At 40.8% G+C, this 21,011-nt stretch overlaps 1 protein-coding gene and 1 pseudogene across 3 annotated transcripts in view; both read right to left on the reverse strand.

Annotated features, from left to right (window-relative positions):
* The window catches only part of NR6A1 (nuclear receptor subfamily 6 group A member 1), a 171,263-nt gene that overhangs the window by 31,780 nt on the left and 118,472 nt on the right, over positions 1–21,011 (reverse strand). The window lies entirely within an intron of this gene.
* On the reverse strand, positions 5,955–6,448 carry LOC308249056 (large ribosomal subunit protein eL20-like; annotated as a pseudogene). The gene has a single exon. The product of its transcript is annotated as a large ribosomal subunit protein eL20-like (transcript).

Consider the following 21,011-nt stretch of genomic DNA (forward strand, 5'->3'; position numbering starts at 1 on the left):
GAGTTTGCCGACCACTGGGTTAAGAAATATGCCCAAGATCCCATAGCTAGTAGGCAGCAGAGCCAGGAAAAGCAGACAGTTCTGCACCAGAATCTGAGATCTTTCATACTGCTTAATATAATGCCTCAGATACAGTAAATACACAATAAATGATAGTTGTGCTATTGTTATTAAAGATAGGTTTTCTGTAAGATTAGAACCTGATAAAAGTTTGCAACATTGCTATAGACAGAGCAACTCATACAATGGAATACTACACAGCAGTAAATATATTTGAACTACTGCAACAAAAAAGATGACTCGTACCATGTTGGGTAAAAGAAGTCAGAAAAAAATACTATAGGGTTCCATTTACATTAAATGAATCAAAACAAAACAAACAAAACAAAAAAAAAACAAGCACAGCGGGGAAAGAAACAGTGAGGCAAGTGCTGGGGTGAAGAGGAGCTTTTGGATCCTGGCAATGTTCTATTTCTTGACTTGGGTGGTGCTAGCGTTATAGTAATCCATTAAACAGCACACTTGTGTTTTATGTATTTTTCTCTAAGGGTTGTATTTCACAATAAAAAGGTTAAAAAGAAAAGCTAGCAGGGCACTTCAGGAAAGGGAAATGACATCATCCATGGCAAAAGGAAGGAAAACGAATACAAGGAGTGTTTGAGGGAACTGCACAGGATATTATCTATTACAGTTAAGTAGTGAGATCTTATGGAAGAACTAGAGGCCCAGGCACCGGTGGGGTCGCTCGGGCTGGCCTGCAGGATCAGGCCAAAACCAGCTCTCCAACATCCCCCGAGGGGTCCCGGATTGTGAGAGGGAGCACCGGGCCTCTAGTATGCATATAAGATCTTTGGTTAATCTCTTCCCGCCCTCCCTCCTCCCCACTTCCCTCTAAGATTCATCAGTCTGTTCCATGTTTCCAGACCTGTGCATTGAGCGTCTGCCCCCTGGTGGTCAGCGGGCATCTTATCTACCAGTCAAATGGTCGCTTAGGCTTTTATATACATAGATGGTCAGAGATGAGTCTAGAAATTTGGAATAGACTGCAACAGAATTTACCCTACTCATAAAAAACTACTGAGATTTTAAAATAGAATATATCTGGAATAAAGTAAGATTAGGAATATTCATTTTGCAAAGATGTGCAGGTAGATGGCATGGGCCATCTAGGTTCCAGAGGGGGATGGAGAGGAGGAGGAGATAGAAAAGTGTCAAAAATAAACTGGAGATTTTAAACCAAGGTGGCTATGAAAAATGTGGTATCGCTAATAGAAAAGTTGAAAAGCAACAGCTGAGAGACAAAAATCAATGACTTTAGTTTAAGAGAGGATGATGGGTGAGTCAAGCAGAAATATTCCACAGGCAGTTATTTAGGGGGCAATGGTTAAGAGTGAAGGATTTGGGAGCCAACAACATATGGAAGAGTTGAAATAATGGCAAATACTCCAAGAAGGAAGATGTGTGGAGAAGCAGTAGAAGGATGAAACCTGAAACAAAGAGAAGGGAAGGGAAGAGGTTAAGGGAAGGAAAGTGAGATGACATGATCAAAGAAGAAAGAGGTAAATAAAAATCCATGACTATAAGAAAGATAAGGGACAGAAGTAGTTTACACAGAAAAGAGCACTGCCCTGGACGATTTGGCTCAGTGGATGGAGCGCTGGCCTGCGGACTGAAGGGTCCGGGTTTGATTCCCATCAAGGGCACATGCCTGGGTTGCAGGTTTAATCCCCAATAGGGGGTGTGCAAAAGGCAGCCAATCAATGATTCTCTCTTATCACTAATGTTTCTATCCCTCTTTCCCTCTTCCTTCCTGTCTGAAATCAATAAAAATATGTTTAAAAAGAAAAGAGCACTGTCAAATGCAATGTAGGTCAAAAGTGTGAGGAATAAAAGTCTCAAAGATCACTACTGAGAGCCTTTCAGGAACTGGTTAAACAGGTGAGTGGTAAAGAAATAAAATTCGTATTTTGGGTAGTATGATTCCATTCGATTGATAAACATTTTGTAGGAAGCAACAGATTTAAGCATGTTTTGTTTTGTTTTTAACTAGGAGAGATTCATGTGCATTTTAAAAAGATAAACATAAGAACAATGGTTTTTAAGGAGAATTACCTGTAATCCAGATATACTTTCAAAATAAAAACTTACTTGAAAAGTAAAAGAAGTTCAAAAAGTTAAAAAATTTAACATCTTAGTTTTTCTTATGTATTTTATTTTTATTAAGAAAAAGATAGGGTGTTTCATCTTGAAGGGTGTTGCTAGTTTCTGTTCTGTAAGAGCTGCATTTAATACCAGTCATTGCAAGTGACATTCATCATGGTCTCTGCTACTCAAATTGATAATCACTGGGCCTGGTTGGGAAGAATAATGCAGAAAGGATATTCAAGTAGAATCTGCAGACATCTCGTGATTATTTCTGGTATTATATTTCTCATCATTCACAAACGGATGGCCATTTATGACAGATCCTGGGAGTCACAAGAAATCGCCACGATCCAACTAGAATTATCGAGGTGTCTCATTAACAAGGATCAAATTGATGCCTCATAAAAGGAGAAACGGACAGACACCAACTCAGGATGATCTTAAATTAAACCTGGATGCCTCTGGGCTTTGGGGCCTTTTTAAAGTCTCTTGAGCATTTTTAAATAGAAATAAATTCGGGAGGGAGGGAGGGAGGGAGGGAGGAAGGAAAAATTACTTGCCCAGGTTCAGAAAAGTAAAGTGATTCACCCAAGGACACACAGTAAATCAGCCAGTGATGGAGCTGGTGCAACCTTACTACTTTTCCAAAGACAAACTTCCCATAAAACCAAACTACCTTTTATGGGGGTGGGGTGCAGGAAGAGGATGGTATGAATCAAAATTGAGCCTTAGAGCTGCAGCTTTTTTTTTTAAGCCTAAGAAACAACATGAGTCACAACAAAATCTGTGAAAACAAAGAACTAAAGGTATTCTTACCATCCTGTGAGTGAACAGTAGGTACCCTCATATTAGTGACCAGTTCTACTTTAATTTGGTTAAATACAGACCAAGCTTTGTAACCAAAACACTTCTTACTCTCATACCTGGACTCAGCCCTGCTGTTAACAAAAATACCTCCCCCACCCCCAAGAAGAGCATTTTACCCATTCCAAGGGCTTAGGTTACACATATTACATGTGGAAACTGATTTTTATCAAAACCTGCTTTTCAGACTGTGATGAAGGCCAGATTTAGGAAATGGAGAGCACAGCTGCTCCCTTGACCAAAATTATACTGACATTTCAGGCAATCTGGAACTTGCCTAGCTAACGGGTATTTAAAACAAAGGGGATCTGTTTCAACTGGATTACTGGTTCCAACTCCTTGATCAGCTGCACAGTCTAAGGCAGGGGTGGGCAAACTTTTTGACTCGAGGGCCACAATGGGTTCTTAAACTGGACCGGAGGGCCGGAACAAAAGCATGGATGGAGTGTTTGTGTGAACTAATATGAATTCAAAGTAAAGGAGCAGAAGGGAGAGCAAGAGAACCCTCTGCTCTTTCGGCTCCGCGGGCCGGATACCGGCCCGCGGGCCGTAGTTTGCCCACGGCTGGTCTAAGGACTGACTCCACTCAGTTTCACAGGTTGCCACCATCTGAAGTGAAGGCAAAAGCCTCATGAAGTGTGGCAGAATTGAAATTAGAAATAGGTACCCTCCAAATTTTATTTGCAAACAAAGAATTTAACAGAAATAAGTAAAAATCATAGGATGTCTACTCTACTCATAAACTTCTCCTCCACTACACTTATCACTATAAAAATCCATTTCCAGGGGCCACACATGAGTTCCTCAGGAGACATTTCTAAAAAATGACATCAGAACAACGAAGTGACAATAAATACATATCTATCTACTATTGAATCTAAAAATCAAATGAATAAAAAATCTGATGAACAGAATAAACTGGTGAATGGAATAGAATCGGGGCATAGAAATGGAACAGACTGACGATTCTCAGAGGGAAGGGAGTGTGGGGAGGTGCGGGAAGAGATTAGACAAAGATCTTACATGCATGTATGCATTACCTATGGACACAGACAATAGGGTGGCGAGGGCCTGGGGTGGGGTGGGAACCGGGTGGAGGGGAGCTATGGGGGGAAAAAAGAGGGACATCTGTAATAATCTCAACAATAAAGGTTAATTAAAAAAATTATTTTAATGTAAAAAAAAATGACACCAGTTGAATGTAAACATGTGAGCAAATCACAAGACCAGTGTGAACTGAATGATTGGGAGTGATCACTGAATAAAAGATCACTGAATAAAAGATGAAAAAGGACAAAAGAATATATTGCTGGCATTAACTGCTTAGGCTTGCAAATGAAGATGAAATGGTTCACAAATTACAATTAGCTGAAGCCACAGGAAATGAATGAATCAGGAAAATGCTACTCAATCACTCAACAGGTGGGGCAAGAAAATAAAAATTCTGACCACAGTCCCTAGTTCCTTCCCGTCTCATAAGAAGGAATTTCTGAATTAAGAATTAAGTTTCTATTTGTGATGAAAAGTTTTCATATTCATGCATTTAGGTTTTCCAGTTGGAGGAAAGAACCTGCAAGTCTGTAGTTTGTCCTATTTGGATTGATATTGGGAAGGGGAAAAAGAGAGTTGGTTGTCTGAGAGTTTTCTTTGAAAAAAAAATAGATATTTAATCATGAATAGGTATCTTGGACCCACATGCTATAATTCTAAACAAGTAAGTATTTTTGAAGCTGGAAGTATAGACCCTGATTCACTAATATTTACTGCTTCTTGCTTCAATCACCTCTTGACATTTATTCATTGATAACTATTTGAGGGTTCCTCTGTGCCTTCATGTACCTTACAATTCTGGTGAGGATTCAGTGAGACTTTTGATAGTAAGTACAGTGATTTTTATTAATACCAAATTTTCTATTTTTTAGATGTATTTTAATATTTATACTTTTGCCCCAGTTTTGAGACATAATTGATATATAGCATTGTATAAGTTTAAGGTGTACAGCATAATGACTTCACTTAATATACTGTGAAATGATGACAACAATAATGATTAAAAGGATGAGCTAAGAAGTCAAACTGAGTTCAAATCTCTGCTTTTCCATGTATTAAATGCATGGCCATGCTATCTGTTCCCCCTTTGTAAAACCTGGATAACAATAGTACTTCTATCACAAGGTTGCTGTGAGGATTGAGTTAATAATATATGTGCTGAGAACAGAGTTAATATATGTTAAGTTCCTAGCACATGGTAAATGCTCAATAAATCTGAGATAATAATATTACTATTATCATATCATAAGCATTTTTCTCAGGATATCCATCAGTAAAATGAGGACAGTGATTCCCCCTGGAAAGTTCCTGTGAGGACTAAATAGAAATGTATGAGAACGTGCCCCATATATCCCAAAGTTCAGGGTGCCTATGAAGGGTGGTAATTCACCGGAGTGAGCTTGTAACTCTTGCATGTCTGGGACCTACTGGGTTTTGCCTACGGAAAAGTGCCTTCGTATAGCAACTTAACATATCTGACTCTCTCCTCAGCAGCCGCTTTGCTCCCCTTCACATCTACCTATGGTTTTGGAGATTACTGCTTGAGATAGAGAACCAACAACTTATTTATTGAACTTTTGCAGTAAATTATCCTTGATGTTTTTTTGTTGTTGTTTATTTTTACTATAATTATAAAGTCAAAAGCAAAAGCAACCGCAGTGTTGCATCTCGTTAGTCACTATTTTAGCTCTATGACAATCCCTCTGAACTTCAGTTTCCTCATCTATTCATTTTACAGGATTGTAAAATGAATGAAGAGATTAAAATATGCAAAAGACTTGTAGTGTACTAGAAATGAAGATGTAGATCAACAAATGGAGTTGTCTTTTATTTTACTGTATTGGTTTTCCCAAGGAGATTAGTTAGGCAGACCAGGGGACAGGGAGGCCCTGCATCTAAAAGAAGGTGTTGGGCCTCTTGGTGGTGAAGTGTGGTTGGGCTGGTGATCAGGTGGGGCAGCGGGAACTTGATCTTGGAATCGTGAAACTGCCAGTCTGCCGAGGTCTCCTCCACCTTCATGATATGGATGGAGTGGGCGCAGGCACGGAGCCCGGCCCCCATGTCTCAGTAGCACTACGTGACCACACCTGTGGTGGTCAGGCCAGTACATGTTGTGGGTGCCACTGTAGGAGTTGTAGCACAGCCAGATGCCAAAGTTCTTCACTCAAAGGGGGTATTTTTCAAACATCTACCCACAGCAGATAATTTCCCCTGCAGATTTTGTCATCTTCTTCATTTGAGACACCAAGTACCAGAAATAGGACTTGGAGATGACATGGTCAGTTAGGTGCAAAGACGTGTATGTGGTAGAGGGGTGGTGTGTGGCACTTGGGGGTGGGCAGGCAGCGCCCTACCACTTGTACTCTGGTAGCGTGCCCAAGGCCTTCATAGCATTCTCTCTACATTCACTGCCACCCACAGAAGGTGTAGTTGTATTTTCTTATGATTACAGTTATTATTTCTCTACCAAGGGATCATAGCTCTTTTAAGAAATATCTTCCATGACTTCTATCAGAAAGGTGAAAATAAACAGACTGCAATTATACCAAACAGTTAAACTAGAGTTGTCAAAATATCCTTTAGGAAATATATATACACAAAATTGTCTTTGGGTTTATTCCAAAGAGACTCCCAGGGACTTTCATTAGTCTTGTGCTTCCATCATCAGACACTCAATTAGAAGTTGATCTGGCTACAGAGGTTTCAATGATAAGGACATTACTAACTTTGAGGGTTGATGTGTTTTTTATGTATCTCAGTCAAGTGTGATTTCTTTGATTATTCGGTTTGGGATTATGAAGTCATTAAATTTCAGAAACAGAGGAGCCTTAAGAAATATATTAGTTCCGCATCCTCACTTTACAGATGAAGAAACTGAAGTCTAGAGAATTAAAGTAACTCCCACATGCTTGCATAAGTAACCTCTACCTTACAGCTGCCTCTGCATTTCATTTGGCCTTTATATCTGTAATACTCAATGGCTGCTACTCTGGATCACATGGATTTGCAAACCAAACTATTCTAGTAAATTGATGACTCTGCAAAAATTAAGAATACTGTGGATTCATCATGAGTGTTAAGATGTTCAAGGCAACTTGCTGAAATTTTAATATCAGTATGTAATATAGGTGGGCCCTCAGAATACCTATATAGCTTTCACACTGAAATCCTTACAACATACCGTTTAAAGACAGGGATACACTTGTAAGAAATGTGTCATTAGTGATTTCATCATGTGACCATCATAGCGTGCACTTACACACACACCTAGGTGGTATAGTTTAGCACACACCTACGCCATATGGTACAGCTTCTTGCTCCTAGGTACAAGGCCTGTACCACATGTTAGTATACAAACGAGAGATCTGGTAAACACGAGATGTATGGGGCTGGCTGCCAAGATAACATGGCATGTTGTTACTAGTATACAGCAAACTTGTTTATAAGTAAACTTTTTTTTTACAAGAGTACGCTCTAAAGTAACAATAAAAAGTATATTATAGTAAATATATAAACCAGTAACATCATTAATTATTCTATGTGATTGTATGTGCTGAACTATGAGTGGCAGCACAGGTTTTTTTGTACATCAGCATCACCACAAACATGTAACGCCTTGCACCATGACATTTTAATGTCCACGACATCACTACATAAGAATTTTCCAACTCCATCATAATTTTATGGGAACACCACCCATCATATTTGCAGTCTGTCATTGACCAAAATGTTATTATTAGGCACATGACTGTATATATAAATTATATCTGAGCTAGCACATGAAATCTTATAAAAGAACTCAGGAATGTTTGCTGGATGAATGAAAGAAATTGGACAAGCATCTTAATTTTCTCCTTTTTAAAACACTTCCCTCCCTTGACTTCCAGAATACCACTCCCTTGGGTTCCCTGCTTTCTCTCAAACCATTAGTTTCTCAGTCTCCTTTATTAAGCACTCTTTGAAACTCCTGAATGTTAGCATATCCCCAGGGGTTAGTCCCTGGAGCACTTTCCTACACATATTCTCTCTTTAGATGACTTTGTCCTTCCACCTATGTTGTGATAATTCGACAGAGTGTATGTTTACCAAAACCTCCCTTAAGTTCCACACTTCTATATCCAAATTATCTATTTAACGTTCCATTTGGCTTTCTAACAGGCCATCTCAAACTTACCAAAGTAACACATAATTTTATAATCTACTCTTATTTCCTATATCAACATGTTTCTTGGATAACCTTCCCCCTCTTACTAACTGAAACCAATATCCATTAGATGTTCAAGCCTATAATCCAGGAGTCATTCCTTAATCCCTTTACTATATTCTGTCATCCAAACCATCAGCAAACCCTATCAATTCTCCCTTCTTCTGTTCACTAGATTTCAGGTGGTTCTGAATGATGGTTGTTCTGTATTTCAGTTGTAATTCTATGTGGGTGAGGGAGGTTGCTGAGTCCCGCACTTTCCTATGCTCATTTTGCCCAGTATATCCTAGCCCAATTCTTTAACTTCATCTACTAGTAATTCTTCCCTTCCTCCACTCACTATGCCATATGCTGGAAAGAATCCTTTCTCACTGTCAAAGAGCAATTTTTACTAAGTAGAGGATTACAGAGGGCTCAATCATAATACATCAATTAGTTGTTTAACATTTCTAATCATATACAGCACTGTAGAATTGTGGGAAAACTCCCTGTGTCATAAAGTAAAGGGTGGCGGAAAAACCAAGATGGCGGCATAGGTAAACACCTAAACTGCTGCCTCGCACAACAATTTCAAAACTACAACTAAAAGACAGAACGGACACCATCCAGAACCGCAGGAAAGCTGACTGAGTGAAAATTCTACAACTAGAAGGATAGAGAAAAGCTCACAGAGAATTGGAGGTACGGCAAAGGGTCTTTGTGCGTGCAGAGAGGAAGGGCGGCTGAGAGCCTGGCTGACTTTCTCTGGCGGAAGGGGGAAGGGAGCCCCCGACCGAACTGAACCCCGGTTCTGACTGCACTGAAACCCTGTTCCGGGCGAGCCCCTGGGGACCCACGCTCTTGTGGGGGGAGTCTGGACTCTCGGGCGGAGACTCAGGAGCCGGGGAAGGCGGAGGACTGAAAGTCCGCTCGCGCCAGTGCGCACAAAGGCTGCGGAGGCTGCCACAGGCATTCCCTAGCGGAAGGGAGTGAGAGGCTCCTGACGGCACTGAACCTCAGTTCTGACTGAAGTGAGCCCCAGTTCTGACTGCAGTGAACCCCAGTTCCAGGCGAGCCCCTGGGGACCCACGCTCTTGTGGGGGGAGTCTGGACTCTCGGGCGGAGACTCAGGGGGAAGGCGGAGGACTGAAAGTCCGCGCGCGCGCGCCAGTGCGCACAAAGGCTGCGGAGGCTGCCACAGGCTTTCCCTAGCGGAAGGGAGTGAGAGGCTCCTGACGGCACTGAACTTCAGTTCTGACTGTAGTGAGCCCCAGTTCTGACTGCAGTGAATCCCAGTTCCAGGCGAGCCCCTGGGGACCCACGCTCTTGTGGGGGGAGTCTGGACTCTCGGGCGGAGAATCGGGAGCCGGGAAGGCAGAGGACTGAAGGCACACACGTGCGCGCAAGGGCAAAGCTGACGGGAAGCCAAGACTGAGACTCCACCCCATCCAAGCTGAGCACAGAGGCTATTGCAATTTGGCAAGTCTAATCCTATAAGGCTGTCTCCAGCACCGGACTTCTCCCAGCATAGACACAGCTGATACTTACAGCCAACTGGCCTGGAGGTCAATTCTTCCCAGTTACACCAACAACAATCAAGACTTAATTACAACAAGGCTGTACACACAGTCCACAAAGGGGTGCACCAAGAGTGTCCACCTCAGGTTAACTGGGGAGGCAGACCCACTAGGCCAAATTGGAAACCTAGCACACAAATCTACCAACCCAGGGAAGCAGTGAAAATGCGGCGTCTAAGAATCAGATCACAAACAAAAGAAATGGAGGAAAACAAACGACTGGACATAGAATTCAAAACCACAGTTATAAGGCTTTTTAAGAATATCCTAGAAAAGGCCGATAAATATAACGAGACCCTCGAAGAGATGAAAAAGGACCAACTAGAAATTAAACATACACTGACTGAAATAAAAAATATTATACAGAGACCCAAAAACAGACAAGAGGAACACAAAAATCAAGTCAAAGAATTGAAATACAAAGAAGCAAAAAACACTCAACCGAAAAAGCAAAAAGCAAAAAAAAAAAATCCAAAAAGTTGAAGATAATGTAAGAAGACTCTGGGACAACTTCAAGCGTACCAACATCAGAATTATGGGGGTGCCAGAAGAAGAGAGAGAGCAAGATACTGAAAACCTATTTGAAGAAATAATGACCGAAAACTTCCCCCACCTGGTGAAAGAAATAGACTTACAAGTCCAGGAAGCGCAGAGAATCCCAAACAAAAGGAATCCAAAGAGGACCACACCAAGACACATCATAATTAAAATGCCAAGAGCAAAAGACAAAGAGAGAATATTAAAAGCAGCAAGAGAAAAACAGTTAATTACCTACAAGGGAGCACCCATACGACTGTCAGCTGACTTTTCAACAGAAACTATGCAGGCCAGACGGGAGTGGCAAGAAATTTTCAATGTGATGAGTAGCAAGAACCTACAACCAAGATTACTCTACCCAGCAAAGCTATCATTCAGAATTGAAGGGCAGATAAAGAGTTTCACAGACAAGAAAAAGCTAAAGGAGTTCATCACCACCAAACCAGTATTATATGAAATGCTGAAAGGTATTCTTAAAGAAGAGGAAGAAGAAAAAAGGAAAGATAAAAATTATGAACAACAAATACATATCTATCAACAAGTGAACCTAAAAATCAAGTAAATTAAAAACCTGAGGAACAGAATAATCTGGTGAATATAATAGAATCAGGGGCATAGAAAGGGAGTGGACTGATAATTCTCAGGGGGAAAGGGGTATGGGGGGGTTCATAAAGAGACTGGACAAAAATCATACACCTATGGATGAGGACAGTGGGGGGTAGGTAAGGGCAGAAGGTGGGGTGGGAAATGGGTGGAGGGGACCTATGGGGGAAAAAAGGAGAAATAATTGTAATAATCTGAATAAAGATTTATTTAATAAAAAAAAAATAAAGTAAAGGGTGGCTATTAAAGAAAAAGGCAGAGTATTGTAAAAGATATGAGAATTACCTAGAAATATAAGCAAAACATTTTAATAACTATAGATTGTATCCCTTTTCTATCTTCAGTCCTTTAACTTTTGTAAAGAAAACTCATCCAAAAAAAAACAACTGCAAAGTTTTTAAAACTTGGCCACTTCACCAAAGAGGTTATGTGGCTGGCAAAGAAGCATATGAAAAGACATTTAACATCATTAGCCATTAGAGAAATGAGATACCACTACATATTAGAATGGCTAAAATTTTTAAATGACAATACCAAGGGATGGTGAAGATTCAGAGTATTGCAAGGAAGAATATAAATAGATACAGTTTGACAGATTCTTATAAAGTTAAACATATACTTACCATATGACCCATCAAGTTCATCCCAGGTATTTAACATAAAACATGAAAACTTAAGTTCACAAAAACATGAAAACTTAGGTTCACAAATTTGTACACGCACCTCTATTCATATTCACCCCCAAATTGGAAATAAACAAAATGTCCTTCAAGAGCTGAATGGATCAGCAAACATACAAGGGAATACTACTCATCAATTAAAAAAAAAAAAAAGGAACGAACCGTTGATATATGTAACAATTTGGATGAATCGCAAAGGCACTATAGTGAGTGAAAAAAGCCAGCTTCAAAAGGTTACATACTATGATTCTATTTATATAATACTAGTGGCCCCGGGCACAAAATTCGTGTGGGGGGGGGGGGGAGGGGAGAGTGTCCCTCAGCCAGCCTGCATCCTCTCCAATCTGGGGCCCCTAGGGGGATGTCCGACTGCTGGTTTAGGCCCGATCCCTGTGGGCTGCTGGCTTTTAACTGCTCACATGCCTGCCTGATCACCCCTAATCACTCTGCCTGCCAGCCTGATCAACCCCAACTGCCCACCACTGCTGGCCTGATCACACCCAATTGTCCCCCCACCCCATGCCAGCCTGATCAACCCCGAATGCCCTCCCCTGCTGGCCTGTTCACCCCTAACCGCCTCTCCCTCAGCCCTGCCACCATGGCTTTTTCTGGAAGGACTTCGGAAGGTCTCCCGGTCTAGTTAGCATATTACCCTTTTATTAGTATAGAAGGACAGGAAGATAAAATTATAGTAGCAGAGACCAGATCAGCGGTTGCTAGAGGGTTAGGAGTAAAACTGCTCTGTATCTTTACTTTAGTGATGGTTACACAAATCTATATTCATAGAACTGCACCCTAAATTTTATTGTATGTTAAATTTTAAAACGAAAAGCATCTTATCCAACAACATTATTGTAAGGCTTTGGTCACTAGGTCATCAACTACTAGTATTTCACCAAGATCTAGGTAAAACTCCAATGATTAGCTCAGTAAAACATACACAACTTGTCCTAGGCCAGTGGTCGGCAAACCGCGGCTTGAGAGCCACATGCGGCTCGTGAGCCACGGTTTGCCGCTCTGTTGACTAATAAGTTTGCCGACCACTGGACTAGACTAAATGTTACCGTGTAGTTGGAAGCTGTGGGGATTAGGCAATTGTGGTATATTGCGTGCAAAGAGGTAAAGAGTAGTATATGACAGTGGTTGGCAAACTCATTAGTCAACAGAGCGGCAAACTGCGGTTCGCGAGCTGCACGTGGCTCACAAGCCGCGGTTTGCCGACCACTGTCCTAGAAAACCAAAAGAACCTTTTAGTCTAAACTAGTGAAAAAGTCTGGGTAAGCCACTGAGACTCTATTTCTTTTCTTTTTCTTCTCTCTTTTTTGTTGTTGTTAATCCTCACCCAAGGATATTTTTCCATTGATTTTTAAAGAGTGAAAGGGAGGGGGAGAGATAGAGAAAGAGAGAGAAACATTATGTGAGAGACACATCGATTGGCTGCGTTCCACATGCGCCCCAACCTGGGCTGGGGATCGAGCCTGCAACCGAGGTATGTGCCCTTAACCGGAATCGAACCTGTGACCCTTCAGTCCACAGGTCAACACTCTACCCACTGACCCAAACTGACTAGGGCAGTGGTCGTCAAACTGCGGCTCACGAGCCACATGCAGCTTGCGAGCCGTGGTTTGCCACTCTGTTGACTAATGAGTTTGCCGACCACTGGGATAGGGGCTTAATCACAAGGAACAACAACAGCCTGTAATTATTGGAATCGAGAGTCCAGGTCAGTGGTCGGCAAACTCATTAGTCAACAGAGCGGCAAACCGCGGCTCGTGAGCCGCATTTTGCCGACCACTGGACTAGGGCAATGCTCTATTTCTTCATTCATTTTAAAAAAAAAAACAAAAAAACAACAGACTCAATCTCAAGTTTGGAGCATTCTCCAGAACACATTCTGCCCCCAGGGCAGAGTGTATAACTTACAACTATTTAATAGAGGCCTCTCCTCTGGCAATTTGTAACAAGATTAAGAAAGGCTACTACATGCTCTCCCTAAATCCAGCAATGGTGTCCAGGCCTCCAGCTCTGAGCAAAGTACACTAACCTCTGGAACATATTTGCAAAGGGAAGACTAACAGGAATGTGAAAAGGGCTCTCTTCTGCATCCATTCACAGACCAAAGCTCTCTCTAGGGGTTTCCTTGCATCTAAAATCAATCAATCTTTCTGTTTTCTGAGCTTGGTAACTCACCCCATACCCTGCCAGGTTGTTTTCTATGGTCATGCCTTTGTTTACGCTGCTCCTTCTGCCTGGGATACCCATTCCCACTTTACTAGCCTGACAAACACCAACCAATCTCTCACGATGCCTTCCTGGTTAAAGCCTAACCTGACAGCCCAAATAGAAGTGAGCACTTCTACCTCTGCACCAGCTCTGTATCCTCCAGGACTGCTAACACTGTGCCTCCAACATGCTGCTGCCTTTTATTTATCCCCCTCTACTAAACGGTATGCACCACAGTCTGTATCCCTAATGTATACCAAGCACAGAGCAACCATTAGTGAGTGTCAGTTGAATGAATAGTGTAGCTTCTCTACTGGCAAATCAAAGCACACAATTTATAAGAACTCTAGACAACAAACCAGTGGGCCAGCCCAGAAACCTTGTGCCAATGCTCAAAGCTTACTAGTAGTACTCAGCTCCTTAGGTCCCTGCCCAATTCTAAGGTCCTGGTGAAAGAGAGATCAATTAGCATGCTTTAAGTGAAACCATATGTTTCGGGAGAGTGGAAAATGTAGCTGCCACAACGCCTTACCCAAAGGTCACTTTCTCCAGAATTCTGATCAGATTTAGTAGAATAGGCCCAGAACACAGACATGTGTATTAATGGAGACTCACATCCTACTGGCCATTAAGTGCTTTTTTAACTACTTCCATGTGTAAAACAATGTTCAGAATAAGTGCTGGAGTCTCTCTGCATTCATCACTAAGACCACAAATTATGAAACTTAAACAGTGCATATGAGCATTACACTCCCATGGTTTTACTAATGTAGCCATCAGAACCCAAGGGTTTTGCTTCCCTGAGGCACTGGATCAATACTTTCATAAAACTAGCACTTCTTCCTTCCCACTCCTTAAGATTCCCTAGATTTCATCATTCTCTTACTTTAGTATGGCTAATGTTGTAGAAATAAAGAATGAAGAAACTGCATCCAAATATTTTTCTACATATGACATGAACTTTTCATACAAAAACTATTCTATGGGGGGTAGGTTTTCTCTAAAACAAGGCTGATAACTTCATAGCAAGTGTCTCAGTGTACATGATCCCAAAAGGCATGTGGGGATTAGAGGAGACATAATTAATTTCTACACATTAAAAAAAAACTAGTATCCTAACAGCACAGTGATGGTCAGTTTCTTAAAGTACCATTTTAGTACACGATATGGTTAAAACAATGGACGACTGGACTATATCCAGTGACAGGAAAGACACTAACTGTGGTACTTCATCACCTCACCTCTATCCTGCCCTAATCAAATGAAAGAGGTGAGGGTGGTAGATTTTCTTGTCAGCAGCATTTAACAACTATCTCACAGCAAACTTTAAAAAAAGCCATGACTGCATATATATGTGCATGTAAACCTCCTATATAATAAATGTGTAGAATGGAAATTGTCCCCTCGACTGGGAGTTCTTCTGAGAGTTCGACCAGGGGGCGGGGCTGGCCAGGAGAAGGGAGGGAGCGAGTACCTGGCCAGCCGCCACCAGCCAGCCACTAGGGACCCTACCAGTGCACTGGGCCTCCAGTACTCTTATAATAATGACAATAGCCAAGATTTCAGGACTAGTGCCAAGCCTTTCATTTATATATCTCCTCTTTCCAAACTGACCCATGTGTACATGGTTTATGATTAAATGGCCACTGTGACGGTGTTTACTTTTTTTTCTTTTTAAATGTCCAAAACACACATTTGTTGTACAGCAGTAACTTAATAAACTGTAATTGACATTGACTAAGTTACCCATAACTTAGCTCCTTTGAAAAGCAAAGCTAGGCTGCTGTAGCCATAGCACGGAGGGCACATGCTGAAATCTCACCAACAGAAAACGTTTTGCTAACAGTAAATAGGATCTAACAGAGAAAGAGCCATGACATTTAGTGTCTCTCCACACACACCTATGCCAACTACAGTCCAGGACTCTAATTTTACTATCTTAAAAGAAAAATTTTGAATATTCTGTTGTGCAACCATATATCAGAAGAGCAAAAATGGTTTAAAAAATGCCTGGCAAACATAGTAAAAAACAAAACTAAACTAAAAACTGAAGAAATATAGGGCCCCAAAGTGAAAACAATTCCCACTGCCAGTTTTAAATAATGCTTTGTTAGCCAGATGTTCCTCTTTTCCCTGTAATTACTCTAAAAAAATCTATGTTTTAAGTGGTGAATAGCTAGTATCTGTTAAGCAACATTAAAATTATTTTTCCCTCTTTGTAATTAAAAAAGGGAGCTGCAGTTCAGGTAAGGAATTATGTCTTATTCACCTATGTTCCCAGGGCTTAGAACACAGAAAATGCTCAATTAATGTTGGCTACACAAATTATAATTTTATACACATAGATCAGAATAATGAGCCTCTGAACCCCCCAGAAGGCAGGGAAACTGAAGACTCAAAAAGTAAGCAGAGCAAGGATTATCATGCTAATAGTCCCACCTTTACCGCTTCATGGTAAAGCTTCAGAGAAGGGCTATTAAGCATGGCCGTGGTAATTGTCTTGGCATCTATTTATTTACCAAAACATATGGAAGGAGATAGGAATAATGTGACTATCCTTTTCCTGATTATGATTTAACCTGTGTGCTCACACAGAGCCCATCCCCTCTCCTTTTTCTTCCAGTCAACACAATTGTAAAAGACTCTCTTAGGGGAAAAGCCACAAATTTTGCAGAGACCCACTAATTATTTTAATTAGCCCAGGAATACTATTGTAATTCTTTGTAGGAGACAGCTCAAGTAGCTCACCTCACTAGTTGTATAGCATTTTCAAGATAAATTTCCAAAGGGCCCACTGAATAGAGGCATCATTTCCTGGAGATTTTTCTACTTGGTATATAAACAGCACCAGCCACAAACTCACCCAAGAATCCTCTCCTTCCTAATCTCCCTAATTTGCTACTCTTTAAACTCATTTCAATTTCAAGGCATATAAGAATGTGTTGGGGCCCTAACCGGTTTGGCTCAGTGGATAGAGCGTCGGCCTTCTGCGGAGTGAAAGGTCCCGGGTTCGATTCCGGTCAAGGGCATGTACCTTGGTTGCGGGCACATCCCCAGTGGGGAGTGTGCAAGAGGCAGCTGATCGATGTTTCTCTCTCATCGATGTTTCTGACTCTCTATACCTCTCCCTTCCTCTCTGTAAAAAATCAATAAAATATATATTAAAAAAAAAAAAAGCATGTGTTGGGCACTGTGACAGAGGTCCTCTTATTTAATTTTTATTGTAATCCTGAGAGATTGGTATTAATATCCTCTGTTGTATACATGAGGAAATTGAGGCTCACAGTGACTTGGCCAAGTGACAGAGTCAGGCTGCTTAGATTCTTTCCCCAACACTGGGAATCCTGTGGCCAAGTTTTTATGAGCCATCTGGGCAGCAGGGGACAAGTCCTTACCATACAGCCCACGGGATCTGCTCAAAGGCCATGGAAGCAGCAGCAGGGTTTATTTTTGGTTTAGTTTGGTTTGGTTTGAATGGCTAAAAATCCTATAGGAATTGTGATTGGCCCCAATGACTATCCACCAAAGCCCACCAGCCGGTTGACTCCTGACCTTCCGTGCTTCTCACCCTAATTAATGCAAGATCCTTGGATCACAGTGTTAGCATCAAGGCCCTGTTAGAGTTAGCAATGACCTTTACATCTATCAGGCTTTTCAAAATATGTAAAACAGCTGTGCATTGGGAACACCCCCAAACTCTCAACCTTGAAATATGTAAAGAGTAGATGCATTTTTCCTAATTATGGTATTTTTACTAAGTCTTTGTGACATGATTTTTATGTGTCTGAAAAACATTTAAAGAGTGGCTAGTTTTTCAATTTCCTAAGCAATCCACTGAAGCATGTAAAAAGAAGATGCTTGCAAATGAACTGATTTCCTTGGTGTAAAAAGAAACCCCAATAGCAGGGAAGACAGAGAAGAGAATGATCTGAAAAAATTGGGGGGAAGGGAAAATGTTTGGCTTCCTTACTTGTGCCTGATATCCTTTTGTTCTCCCACCTCATTGTATTAAGGACGCTAAATCAAACATGATTGCAGTGATGCTTGTGTGTGAAAATGACAAAAGCAATGGGCTAAAAATCCCAACCTCATCTTGAACCCTGAAGACTTTTATGGCTTTTCCTTCACTAGGCCCTCCCCCTAAAGCACATTAAAGACCACATTGTTCAAAGGGGTCATGGTAGGTTTCATACCCCATTTTAATGCAACGTAAATAGTAACTGAAGTTCCAAGTTTTGTTAGTAATATTTGTATCTCTCTGGAAAATGCCCATTGAAAGAACTGCTCCCTTGGTTTAAATATTAATGCAGAATTATAATATGTCAGACAGGCAAAACAATGGTATTAAGGAGGTGCATTTTGTGGTGATTAGATTTTCTTCCTATACATCCTTTTTCCCTAGGAAAGGGCTATAGGTTAGGGATGGGTTAAAAACATCCACATGATCTTGTGAAGTGTCTTAAGTATTCTCCTGAGCCTCAAAACTGTCCAAAAGAATATGTCAGGTCTCCACTCAAGAAGCATAAAATGAATTAAACTTAGAGCTCATTTCAAATGCGGGTCTTCCTCCCCCTCCCCCCCTCGCCGCCCCGCCCCCCTATTCCATTTGTATGTTTGTAAGTCACATTATGCCTCCACCCCAATGTGTTTATGCATTTATTCCTGGAAGATTTCAAATTGGGAGAAGGATATTAGAGGCTCTTTATAATTCCATTTCCACAGCTGTTACCATCAGTTGTCACCAATACTTTAGGAGTTTAATGGGAAAGAGGCAACAATAACTCCATTACTCTTTCCAACTGTCATAAAGAATTCGCATCATAGAAGTACCTACAGAATCACTGCCTTAGTTGGGCTGAAAAAGGATACAGTAAGACAAGAATGTTACAGCTAGTCCTGGGAACGAGGGTTTGGAAAAATGAAAATCTGGTCTGGAGTAAAGACCAACAAACATGGCAATGCTTTTCAAATTATAAATTCATTGGTGGAACTGCTCACTTTCCCAAGCTCAGGTTATCTCTGTTTAACACAAATCTAATATGCATTGAATGTGACATGATATCACAACTTAAGTACATTTAAAAACATGACCTATGATTTCTGTATTTTCTTGGCTACAAGTCTGTTTAAACGATCTCAAAATAACACAACAAGAGCATCTGTTTAGCTCAGTTGAACTTTCAAGAGCCAATACCAGCTGCTAGGGGAGGGATTTCAAACATGTGTTACTCAAATCCTAACCAAATTTTTTTGTGTGTGTTTTCATTTCCTTAATGATGATTCCAATACCAACAGAGTAAAGCAAACATTTGAATAAAAAAGAAAAAAGTTTATGGGGGAAAAAAGAGAGATGGAGAGAGAGAGAGAGAGAGAGAGAGAGAGAGAGAGAGAGAGAGAGAGAGAGGAGAGGGAGAAAAAAAGAGATAGAGAGAGAAAGAAAAAAGATTACTCAATGCTTTGATGCATGGACTAAGACCAAAATGATCACCCTCTCCAATTCAATACAGTATTAGCATGAGGACAAAAGGGATTTAAAAATCAATTTGGAGTTATTTTTAGTGGGGACTGCCTGATTTCAGCAAAGTTGAGGAATGAGAATATTCTTAACATTAAAAAGGGCATTCTTAAGTATTGTTTTTCCTTTAAGAGCAATCTGATTTTCACAAGGAATTCATTTGATGGCATTGTTTCAGTTTTAGGTGTCTGCCCTGCCAGGCAGGAGCTGTGCACAAGGGCTGCATCTATCTTGAAGTGTGCACAATGGCCTCTCTTGCAGCTTGCTCTCTGTTATTGATCCTTACAGATGCTCCAAGGCCCTTCCCCCACCTTTCTCCAAATCCCAACCCCCATTCTGAAAGATAGCTTAAGAAATAAGACTTCCTGCCTAGCGACTGGCAGGGCTGAAAGACCAGATTGTATGACTCCACAGATCAGGCCTGCCACAGTGAAAGCTTGAATAGAGTTAACCCTCTGTGAACTAAAACAAAACATTTGTATGCCCAGCTGTGACAAAGGTTAATTTAAATGGACAAGGGCCCAATATCTAAAACCAGGCAATGCTTCTTTACAGTAGCATTTTCACTGGTCTCTTTTTAATTAGTTTGATTTTACTTTTTAAGCTTCCAGAGACCTCCTTCAGCTGGAATAATCCAAAAATTCACTTCCTTGTTTTATGAAAGAACTTGTTTTAGTACCATAAGTTATTTTCTGCGAACAGCTCAGAAAAGTCTAAGTTTCAATACTTAATTAAATAAGCATTGAGGGAGAACTTTCTATTTAAACCTTTTTTCTCTTTCAGAATTTGTGGACTATATATCACTAAGAGATTCAAGCGGGCTGGAAAAAGAAAAGGCCAAATCCTCCAAAGCTATCCCATCCAAACTCATATCACCACTGCTCTGATATCTGACTACCCGTAAACTCCTATTCCAATGGACCCAGGGCAAATCTTACTTCTTAAACTACTCCTTTCTGGGAAAGCTAGTATATCCAAAATAGTTTAACAAAGAATTTCTGTGTGAATTGGGGGAAGAGGAGAAGCTGTTCAAGAGAACAAAATAACAGGTCTTGCATGTAATTGATACTTTCTTACAAACTTTGTTGTTTCTACTAATTTACAACAGAAACCAATCAAGTAATTCTGGTATATAAGAACATATAAGGGAGTATTACTATAAAGTGTTACTATAAATAAGAATGCTATGAGAGGGAGTCCCATCCCACTTCCCTAGTTTGTGCATCGAGTGAGAATGAAACTGCAAAGCTGCCTGCGTATGGCAGATGTTCGATATGCTGCAAGGGGCTGGGAAGCTTTCATAGGTTAATGCCCTAGAAATTAACCAACTACCTCAAGGAATCTGACACTCTCCTGGCTATAGCTCAGCAGTGCTTGCTTATAAGAAACCAAACTCTTGGCAAGCTCTTAGACTCCATACTTTATAAACACAGCAAACAAATACAGCGCATCTTTAATACTAAAATTCATCTTCTAGATGTTTCTTTAGCTGTGTATGTCTTTCTGGCCCAAATAATAAAGGTGTGGGGCACTCGCATGAAAGTAGAAGCCTATCTCCAAATATATTAACTGCAACACTAACTAGCGGCTATTAATGAGAGAGAGAGAGAGAGAATATTTACACTTTTAAAAAC

Source organism: Plecotus auritus (assembly GCF_963455305.1).
Source record: "Plecotus auritus genome assembly, chromosome: 5".
Classification (NCBI taxonomy): Eukaryota; Metazoa; Chordata; class Mammalia; order Chiroptera; family Vespertilionidae; genus Plecotus; species Plecotus auritus.